This window comes from Brienomyrus brachyistius, unplaced genomic scaffold (genome assembly GCF_023856365.1).
Source record: "Brienomyrus brachyistius isolate T26 unplaced genomic scaffold, BBRACH_0.4 scaffold384, whole genome shotgun sequence".
Lineage (NCBI taxonomy): Eukaryota > Metazoa > Chordata > Actinopteri > Osteoglossiformes > Mormyridae > Brienomyrus > Brienomyrus brachyistius.
Window position 1 is genome coordinate 79645 of NW_026042659.1, and position 10356 is coordinate 90000.

Genomic DNA, 10356 nt, shown 5'->3' on the forward strand with positions numbered 1-10356 from the left:
TTGGTGCTTTCGTCACAATTTAATGATCACAACTGACAGGGGGCACAGCCCCCCCCTCACCGGCTGATGCGGGACTAATAAACGTCTCAAACCTGAAAAAAAAAACACATTTTCAAAACTTCCATCAGCATGGGGGATATGTATGTGTGTGTGTGTGTGTGTGTGTGTGTGTGTGTGTGTGTGTGTGTGGGGGGGGGGGGGGGGGGGGGGGGGGGTTGGATGTAAAATACCAGCTAAACCAGTCCGCTTAAAAATTCAGTGTCCATAGTCCTGTAAAACAAACACTATCTCACCTAGTGTAATAACTGTCTGTTTTAAACACAGCTGTGTGTCAGGTGTACTGACTAGTGTAGCCGATGATCCCCCCCCCCCCCCCCCCCCCCCCCGACGCCCCAAATTAGAGTGACGGCAGAGTAATGCCCCCCCCCCCCCCTTTTTGGCTACATATGTGCTGGGATATCGATTGGCGGTAGGCCTCTGGGATTTGGATTGAACACGGGGGCTGCTATATGACATCCATGGCCGATGTGTGGATCGCCAGTCTACATCCTGTCTCCATGTTAAACAGCACTGCTGTCTGGCCTGTTCTAAATGCACCTCCACAGCCAGTTTTCCTGCGTATCCAGGGACATCAGAGAACTTGGCCCACAGCCGGCTATTTGGCTCCAGAGCCTAGTATTAGTAGGTCTGGCTTGAACCATTTTACGTTCACTAATAGTATTATAAAGTCCACAGTTCTAATACATTCTAATATACCATTTTCCATTTTCTTTAATTTATTCCAGTAACATAAGCAGTTATTTAATCATTTTAATCAGTCATATAATTATCATTATCAGCTAGGTAATTCATCATATATACCTTGTCATTTAGCGTAACATTTATCTGGACTACAGATAAAGTGGCTTGTTTTTTACATGAGAAAAGATTTGTGGTTGCTGATTATTGTGCGCCGTGCGTGTGATGCTTTATGCAGACTAAAATAATAGCCTTAATCGTAGGTGGCTGGACCATTAATATCTTCATTAGCGAAAGCCAGCGGACTCATTATTGTTTGTGTAAACAATATGCAAGGAAATCTAATTATCTGAGCAGCCAGCTTAACAAAACAAGGGGGGAAAGTGATGTGCGTCGCAGGCATCGGACAAACCAGGGAGAGAAAAATATGGTGTGATCTCCGGAAGCAGAATTAAGATGGGGGAGAGCAGGAAGATGGTAATGGCGTAATGTGAAGTGATGTGCTGACGTGGTTTGTGTGATTCGCGGGGAAACAGAGGATCAGGGGGCTAGACCTCAGGAGTAAGGTCAGTGTGCATGTGTGTTGTGAGGGGGGGGGGGGGGGGGTTGGCCCCCGGCAGCATCTACCCACTCGAAGCTTCTCCACCCTCCTCACATCGAATCCAAGCCCACACTGCTTCAGATTTACGGAGCTGCCCTTTTGATGAGACGGGCTTCACTCACTCTATACCCAGAGCTGCTCTCTCTGGTTCCCACTCCATAGCGCCTGGCCCACGGGAGACACCAAGACTCTCCATCTTCCATCTCAGCCACAGCAGTTCGATCTCAGCCTGAGCTGAATATCATTTTAATAAATACAATTTTAATCAATTTACCATTAATTCCACTCTCGCAGTTAACATCCTTATCATTATGCATTCCTAACCACTTTTAAACAATTTGCTTCTAACCTCTTTTACTAATTTGGTATGCAGATTCGCTTAGCGCTATTATCTCAATTAATATAACGACACGTCCTAAACGCATTCCCCTTCTAATTAAGGCGACACGAGGAGCCACAAGACATTTCCTCAGCCACACGCGGGTTCGAGTGGCGACGACAGGCAGGCGTTAGGGTGAGGGCGTAAAGAAATGATCACACGGCTTCTCTCTTCTACAGGACTGTGCTTTATTTTAGTCTAAGCAGAATATAATGAACTAGAGAACTACATTGTTCAGGAGTACTACAGTAGGAATGACTCCAGATTAGGGTGGACAGGCCCTTATCGACACTATTTTAAATTACAACTCTGTTTCAGGAAAATAAACATAAAAACTTTTTTTTTCGTTTTCTCAAGAAATCATGATTTAAAAAGACGTATATTTATATGATTCAGGTCATAAAAGTTAACAAACTAATAAATAAATTCATGAACAAAGAAACAGTTCCATAAAATATGACATTTTTTTTATTATTCAGCAGAAAAAAATAAATTAAAATGAAGCTGGCAATGTGTGTTTTTTACGTCTCTTTTTTTTAAAATGTGCAGGCTGATTCTCGTCTTCTCCCATGATGATAGCTCAAGGCTTCGAGTTTATGCCACATTTAGATGAAGCCGCTTCTATATGATGACGGTAAATTTGGTCCTTTCCCCGGTGGAAATGGCGACCCAGCCATCGATGGTGTCAGTAGTAGGATTGAGGCAAAGACACTAAGCTTTTTTTCCCCCAAACACACAATGGGGTTTATACTGCATCGCCAGCACAGCGTGAGAGAGGAGGTGGGAGCAGTAACGACAGCGAGTCTGTAGGCGATGGTGCTACTGGGTCGGTTCTGATGAGCTCCGGCGGGCAGCATTTTCAGGGAAAGCGGTCTCCGTTTAAGGCTGAGTCCCTCCTCGTGTGCGTCTGGCCGGCATTCTGAACAGGGGTCAAGCCAGTCAGTCCACCCCCTATTCAGCACGTCGTTTCCGGCAGACAGTTTCAGCAAACACAGCAGTCACGATAATGAAAACGAGTGACGTCATAACGATGCTAATAGTACTATGCTGGGAGTCTAAATACGATTGTTTCGAGTCCGACAGCATTCAAAGTCAAATAATAATGATTGAACAAAGTAATGCTAGAGCATGACTTAAAAACTGTAATTATAGCTACTGACTGCTTAGGGCTGAAAGCTTATTCAAGGCAGAAAATCAATTTGGAGGTTTCAGTCGCTATCCTCAAACGAAAGCGTTTTAAACTTCGCCATCACCTCCTGTGCATTTCTTTGTTTTTCAGTACATCACGCCATTTTGTCGATCTGCGTTCCCATTTCTCTGCCCAGAATTCATCTGTTCTCTGCACGCTGACTTTTGAACAAGGCTTTCGACAGCTTCTGAACGTAAGACTCGCTAAATACTGAACACCAGATATTCTAGAAATTGGCAATAGAAATGCTTATGGTACTGTACAGCGAATTCTCATTTTATGTGCATCATTAAAGCATATTGAAGTAAATACTGTGAGCTGGGATATCCTGGCTCTCGACAAATAACAGAATGAAAGGATGCATGAACTCAAATGAGGTAAAAATAAAAAAACAGGCATTCTTCACCATGAATATAAAATCATTTCAACATCAGCACATCAATATACAAGAAATAAAATCCATTTTCTCTATTAATGTTTTCTGATAAATTATTTCATAGTTTCCTTTTCTTAAATTCAGTGAAATATATGAACTATTCCTCTTTTAACATTTTTTTTTTTAATTGTAATGGTCTATAAAGAAGGTCGATAACATAATTTAAAAATAAGCTATATTATATATACACAAGTACTGAAGTGGAGTAACCTCAAAAGCAGAGGACGGCTGGGTCACAACTGACTGAAAGCGCTTCTCAGGGCACGCTATAAGGAGTGCATCCAGGCCCCCAGGCTAGCACATTAGCTCTGGCCTGGGGGGGTTTTGAAGTGGATCAGTTAGCATCAGGCATTTGTAGAAGATGGCCTCCACTTGTTTTGTTAGCACACCTCCTGATCTTTGCATAGGTGGGGCTATTTGGGAGCCATGGCAGCGCCCAGCTTGCTACGTTGCCCGTGCCCCCTGGTGGCCTGGCTGTATCTTGCATGTCAAGTAGAAGGGATGACTGCCTTTCAGGGTACAGCTCCTTGCCTGCTCAGCTCAGAGGAAGGTACGTACTGCACGCTTACCTAATTAACATACTGCTCCCGCATCGTTTGTCACTGGCCCAAAGATTCCTCACGATCCTATCAGGTCTCAAATTGAGGTGTGGCATACATACTAAATTTGAAACCAAGGATTAAAGGGAAAATTTTGCCAGAGATGCACCCAATCATCCCATTGTTGCTATAGATACATTCTGAGTTGACATCATAATATGCTCCAGAAGCTGAGGAGCGCAGTTATGTGTAGAATTTTTGCAGTTGGCCTCTGTTTATTTCCATGGAAGAATACAAAAGACTGATGTACTAAATCCTGGGATCCTTGTTTAACATGATTACATATAAATCATGCTAAATGACAATTGTGTATCAAGCACATTTTTTTTTGTTACTCTGTCTCCTTTTAAAACTACATGATGATCTGATAAATGCAAGGCATTGTTTCCTCCTACTAAAAATTCCCTCTAGTGAAGTACAAAATGATCACCGCTACACTGAATCACACCGAATTCCCACAGTGCTCAGAAACAGCACTTTGCCAAAAAACTGTGACCTCAGCGACTCCCATCTGCCTTTGCTGAGTGGACACTCACCCACCCAACCCCTCCCCCCCCCCCCCCCCCAAACCCCATCCTCACCGGTGGCCATCATGGGCCGACGGGTGAGGGTCAGAAATCCGGCACCCTCTGTGACATCGCTGTGCCTGGTACCCTGAGCATCCTATTGATTTTCGAGGGGTTTCCGTACAGCCTAGTTCCCTGCTGTCACAGACCCACCAAATTCTCCCCCGCCCCCTTTCTGCTGGAGTCAGTTGCACCCTTTTTTGAAGAAGGGACGTCTGCCAGAGTCCTCTTCATAAAAATTACCTTAAACAATTAAACAGGAAGCATTAATCCCCACTGCAAGCTCATCTTCCCTCCATCTCTGAGCAACAGTTCTCTTTAATTAGCTCTTCACTCGCAGCCATTAGCAGGACGCTTCCATATCTTTGACAATTACCACCTGCTATTTTTGGGTGCAGGGTGACTCTGAAGAATGACCCAACAGATCCTGCCATATCAGGTAGTCTCTCTCCAACGGTTTATCTCTTCCCCAACCCCTTACGACCACCGCTATTAAAACGTACCTCATTAAATACATGAAATCCGCCTTCAAACTCAACGGTAGAGAAACGTGTCACTAAGGTGGATGTTTCTGACCAAAACCTGAGCCGTTAGACGGAGCCCTTTTGTCTTGTTTGTTTGTCGGATCTGAAAGCCGCAGCAGGACCGATCGCTGATACATTCAGCTTGAGATGAATCGCAGTTTTGCGGAATTGACTTTTCGATTCCCTTTCAGAATCTGACACTGACGTGTTTGCCGCCAATCAGAGAAGCTGTAAAATTCACCCTGTGCTTTTTATTTAATGTATGATTTAATACTAGACGTCCCTACTCTTTCTACTTGCTACACTGTCGAAGAAGAAAACAATGCGAATGTCCGAAAGATAACAATTCCTGCCTGGATCTCTCCTATCGATGTTTCTTCAGGGCCAGCCCTACATACAAGACAACCCACTGATATGTAATACTTAGCACATACATAGTCAAATCAGGGGTTGTCACAGTTTTTTCTACAGGGAACAAACTCTTAGGATTATTCTTACAAAAGCAGTCAGCTGATTCATGACACCCAGCACACACACACACACACGCAGAAAATCAGCTTCTTCTAAGTGTGAAAGGAGAAACCGACAGATTGGATTGACGTCAGGCTGCTGTTATTTATGCAACCCATCCTCGCAGTGTTGGCATGTGCAAAACGGAAATCCTCCCGAAAGACCCGATCATCTCATAAGCCTGGGTATCAGAGCAAATTTGTGGTTAAGGAATTAGAAGGGTGGGTGGGTGGGAGGTAACGAAGGAATCCTAAAATGACTACTGCTGAACTAGTGACTTTAATCACCCCGGTACAGATGGATACAGTCTAACGCTATTAACTAGGCAAGGCGCCTCAGGTGAAGGTGGCTGCTAAGAGATAGCAATCTGACAGACCACTCCGGTGTAATTATGCAGCGACGCTTAATGTGCGTCTTATCTTAAGGTTTGCTCGGAAGTGCGCAAAATATACAGCATGCATCAGAAGGTACCGGACGTGATCTCGTAATCTGCGACCTCAAAGGGCTGTGGAGACTGACCATTCCCTCGTGCGAGTCGGCGGTGGGCGAGTCGTGCCGCGACCCCCCTGAATTGCGTTGCTACGGCATGCTCCCCTCAGTACGAGCGTAATAAGAGCGCCTTAGGGAAAAGAGCACTCGGATTAAATGTTGCATGTCATTTCGTTTCCTAAGCCTGTTTTCCAAATCATTCCCCCCCACCCCCAATACGGAATAAAGGCTAATTATGGATGCTGGTGTTTGGTAAGCAGGCGGTGGGAGACAGAGTTCTCACTGGAGCCAGAGGAAACTCAATATGTTTGGGAGTAAGAGCAAACATCACAACACTGATACACCCCACCCTGGAGGGGGTGCTGTTGAGCACTCTCCACTATCCATCTTTGACTGCGTGTAGACTGCAAGAGGTCCCCATGGGAATCGTCCTTCGCTTCGCTGGCGTACGGCACAGGAAATGCAACAGCTAGAATGCAAACGCACTACGTCGCCTCATCCTTGGCGCCGCGCATTACCGCCGTTGGATCCAATTACCGCTGCAACAGAGGGCGCGTGTAAAACGGAAGAAAAGGTCGGCTGTACGCCACCACCGCTCGTTATCTCCTTAGCGTTCTACAACGCGACTCGTTTCACGAGTCTCTTAATGCCAGTATAATGGGAGAACGACGACATTTTAGAAAAGGGTTTCTCTGCCAGGAGCAAAGACCGAAGGACCAACAGAAATGGCGGCTTTTGAATGGAGGCGCTCGGGAGACGCTCTCTGGTGGCCATATTTAGCTACATGGCCCAGGTTAAACTGCCTCCATTAAAACGTAAACCTAAACTGAGTTCCTTTTCACATCCCATGGTGCACTGCATCCTCCAAGTTACACAGAGCTGAACATAGCTCCCCTTTGCTCCCCTAGATTGGTACGTTTCCTTTATATTGATTCCAGCATCTGTTAATTGCAAAATTAACAAAGGTGCGCCATCGCATTAATTTCCATAGCCGAGTCAAGCCCCGCATCTGAGTAGGCAGATCAAATCGGGGTTGGTTCATTTAAGCTTAAACACTATAGCATTTTTAATCAAATATCCAAAATGAATAAATCTGAACGACTCTACATTAATATGGAAACCTTTGCTATGAATATCCCTTCCGCTTATTGGCTAGCAGAAGAATTATACACATCAGACAAGCTGTAAAATAAGCTGTTTACTGCCATATGGAAATGACTGATGCCTGCTCTGTGTTTTATATTTTAAAAAAGGTTCATTTCAGTAATTTCCATTAGACTTGATTTTTAGCACTGGTATCTCCGAACAATCCAATATCATCTGGAAAAAGTAGCATGTACAGCCCGTACCAGCAGGCATGCTGAAGGGCTCATTTTCCCGAAGACAAAGATACTCTCTCACATTCATCTCACCCTGTTATCACCCCGGACGAGTCGACCAGACGCGTCCGCCTCATTTCCGAAAGGCTAGCTTATGCACGTGGCTGGACGGGCTTACAAATAAGGTTCTGCTCATTAGGTACGTAGCCGGCATCAATAATTTCCGTATCGCAGGCATTGTCAGAGATTACGGGGAAATATCACAGGTGTCAAAGCATCAGGTGGCAATTCAGCCGAGCCCCTCTGCTGTCACTTGGAAGCGGCGTTAGCCTGAAGCAATGACACATTGATTATAATTGTACTCATGTAAAAAACATGGCTGATTTCACAATTTTTCAAAGTATATAATTATGGCTTTACAAAATGTCTCACAGGGAAAGTGGGGGGAAGGGAGGGAGAGATGGCGAGCGTAATAAAGTGGAAGAAATTACCCGTTAGGAATTCATATGTGAAAGGGATGGATATTTGATTAAAAAGGCTAGATAAACCATTGGACCCTAACCTACAACAACTTCCGAAGGCCATGGGAGAAACAGCGGTGATACGCCGGCCCGAGCTGGCAGGAGGCGAGGTGGCCTGACACACAGCACAGCGGCGCTTCAATGCCAGTAGCCATGGATACATACAGGAGGAATGTTCATAAATACAGAACTTAAAAGACTATTAGGCATCATAATGTTAGGAGAACCTTTTAGGAGAAGACATGCAGCAGCGCGTTTTTTTTTCCCCCGGAGGTTTCCGGGACACAGTAACTGTGTTTGAGTTTATCGCCCGGGTTCTCCAGCAGTGCTGCGGCGGTCAGGAATGGCGAGGAAGTTTCAGGAGTTTCCAGAAATCGTCAGGGAGGAGCAGGTGCACAGCTGGGGAGTGGGCAGTGGAGAGAATCACGGTCTGGGTGACAGACACGTTTCGGAAAAAGACGCGCGGACTTCAGCTCACATGGAATTGGTCCCAGGGAGTCTGAGACGAAGCACCAACCCCCTCCCTCTCCGTCCATGTAGGGAAGGTTCACAACTCAGGGGCTAGGGGTCAGAGGTCAGCTTGGGTTAGGCAGTTGACATCAGCTTTACCTCTGCTCCCATCGCTCTGGACCACACTGAAGCTTCATTCCCTCCACCGCCGATTGGCCACAGCCTGCCTCCGCCGGGGGCAGGACCCAAAGTGCGCTGGTGTTTGGCAGGGAAAATTTCTTTGTTTTTTTTATACGTGGTGCTTTTTGAAGGTGACCCAATTCGAGAGAGATGTCTACCCTTCTTGCCAGTATAAAACAAACAAAACGGTTTGGCACCTATGAGCTCTAGTCCGACCTCGGCAAAAGGGTTAAATAAGACTCTCCCAAATACAAGATGAACCAACACATACATGAATAAATAACAGCATTTTAAGCGAGACATTCCTGGGGGTGGGGGTAGCCGGCACATACCATTCTTACATCGAAGCGATACTCTTATATTGTGACACCGCGACTAGGTTGGCCAGGGACTGCGGTGCGCGGTCTGGCAAAGACGGCAGAGTCCAGTTATTTTCCCACCTCTCAGCTTTGGAATGGCCTAGATTTACAGGAGGCTGGAATTAAATCTGCATCATGCAGCATCAGAATGTCTTACCACAGGCTTATTATAGAAAATGTGAAGAAAGCTGGTTGTTGGGATCGTGGTGGGGCTCCCGCATAGGTATACAATGACAAAGCGGTATTAGTGCTAAAAGCTGTCAGTCTGGTGTTGTTGCTCTTTCCGGTATTGTGTCATCTGGGTGGCAGAGGTCAGAGGTCAAGGCCCCGGTGTGGATCGATCTGCCAGGTTGAGTTCCGTTTGCCCCCAACCTTGCAGCTCCCCAACGCTCCGCCAGTTCTCAAGCCCCGAAAAGTCTGCCGTTGGCCTCTGCCGGCTCATGGACGTTACGTAACTCCACGCCAGTCGAGTTGTTCTGCTCCTAATTTTTTTTCTCTCTCTCTTTTGGCAGTTGCAGTAGCTATCAAGTCACTCCTACTCTCACACTTTTTTTTCTCTTCATTGTCCATGAACTCCTTTGCAAAATCTGTTCTTTTTTTTGTTTTAAATACATTTCATGACGGCACGTTCCCTGTCAAAGTACAAAAAAATAACAAAAAACAGAAGCACACTGTGTCATTTTCGCTCGGTCTTCTCAGTAGATTGTCGCTTGAACACTGAGCTACGTGGGAAGTCGCAGTGTCTGCTCCCCGCCTGCTTTTCTTCTCCTCCGTTCCCATCATAGTTCCTTTTTGTAGCTGTCAGATAGCTGTGGTGAGATGAACACCGAAATGCGCGAGGTATCCAGTGGCCAAACTTCTACGTCCTTCCTGACCCAGGTCTGCTTGGGTAGGCCCGAGAGGACCCAGGACTGCCTGGGATGGCCCGAGAGGACCCAGGACTGCCTGGGATGGCCCAAACTCAACTTTTCACCTTTACACAAGACCAACGAGTTTTTTTTTCTTCTTTTTTTCCCCCTTAAACCAAAATAAAATGCCAGAAAAATTGCAAAGCTACTTTTGCTAGTCTATCTGTTACAGCAAATGGCTACCAGAACAAATCATCTTTATTCCTTTTTACATCTTATTTTCTTAACTTTTATAGCTCTTTATTCTTATCTGTTATCCATATTTCAGCCACTGGATACTGATTTAATGGTTTGTTTAATCTAACTACTATTAAACTGTAATACTTGCAGCTACAAGGTAAGAGAATTTGGAGATTATATATACATACATACATACATATATATATATATAATCTTTTAAAAAGCATTTAGTCCTTTGGTCCCTATTTTCTAAGGAATGATGTGTGTAAATAATCCTGGATTCTCCTCTTCTATGTCCATTTTGTCCAGAGCATAACTCACCCTGAAAGCCCAGCAGTTAGTGCTCTCAGATACCTGTGTAGGCACAAAAACCAAAAAGCCAGCCAGCTGTGGAGAGCATAAGCGCGC

At 45.3% G+C, this 10356-nt stretch overlaps 1 protein-coding gene across 7 annotated transcripts in view; it reads right to left on the reverse strand.

Annotated features, from left to right (window-relative positions):
• Nucleotides 1-4517: 4517 nt before the first annotated feature.
• Nucleotides 4518-10356, reverse strand: part of LOC125728988 (CUGBP Elav-like family member 4) — a 37384-nt gene continuing 31545 nt past the window's right edge. For all 7 annotated transcript variants that reach the window (XM_049005546.1, XM_049005545.1, XM_049005541.1 and 4 more), the window contains exon 11: nucleotides 4518-10356. This exon is cut by the window's right edge and continues 433 nt beyond it. The gene's annotated coding sequence lies outside the window, so the exon portion shown is untranslated.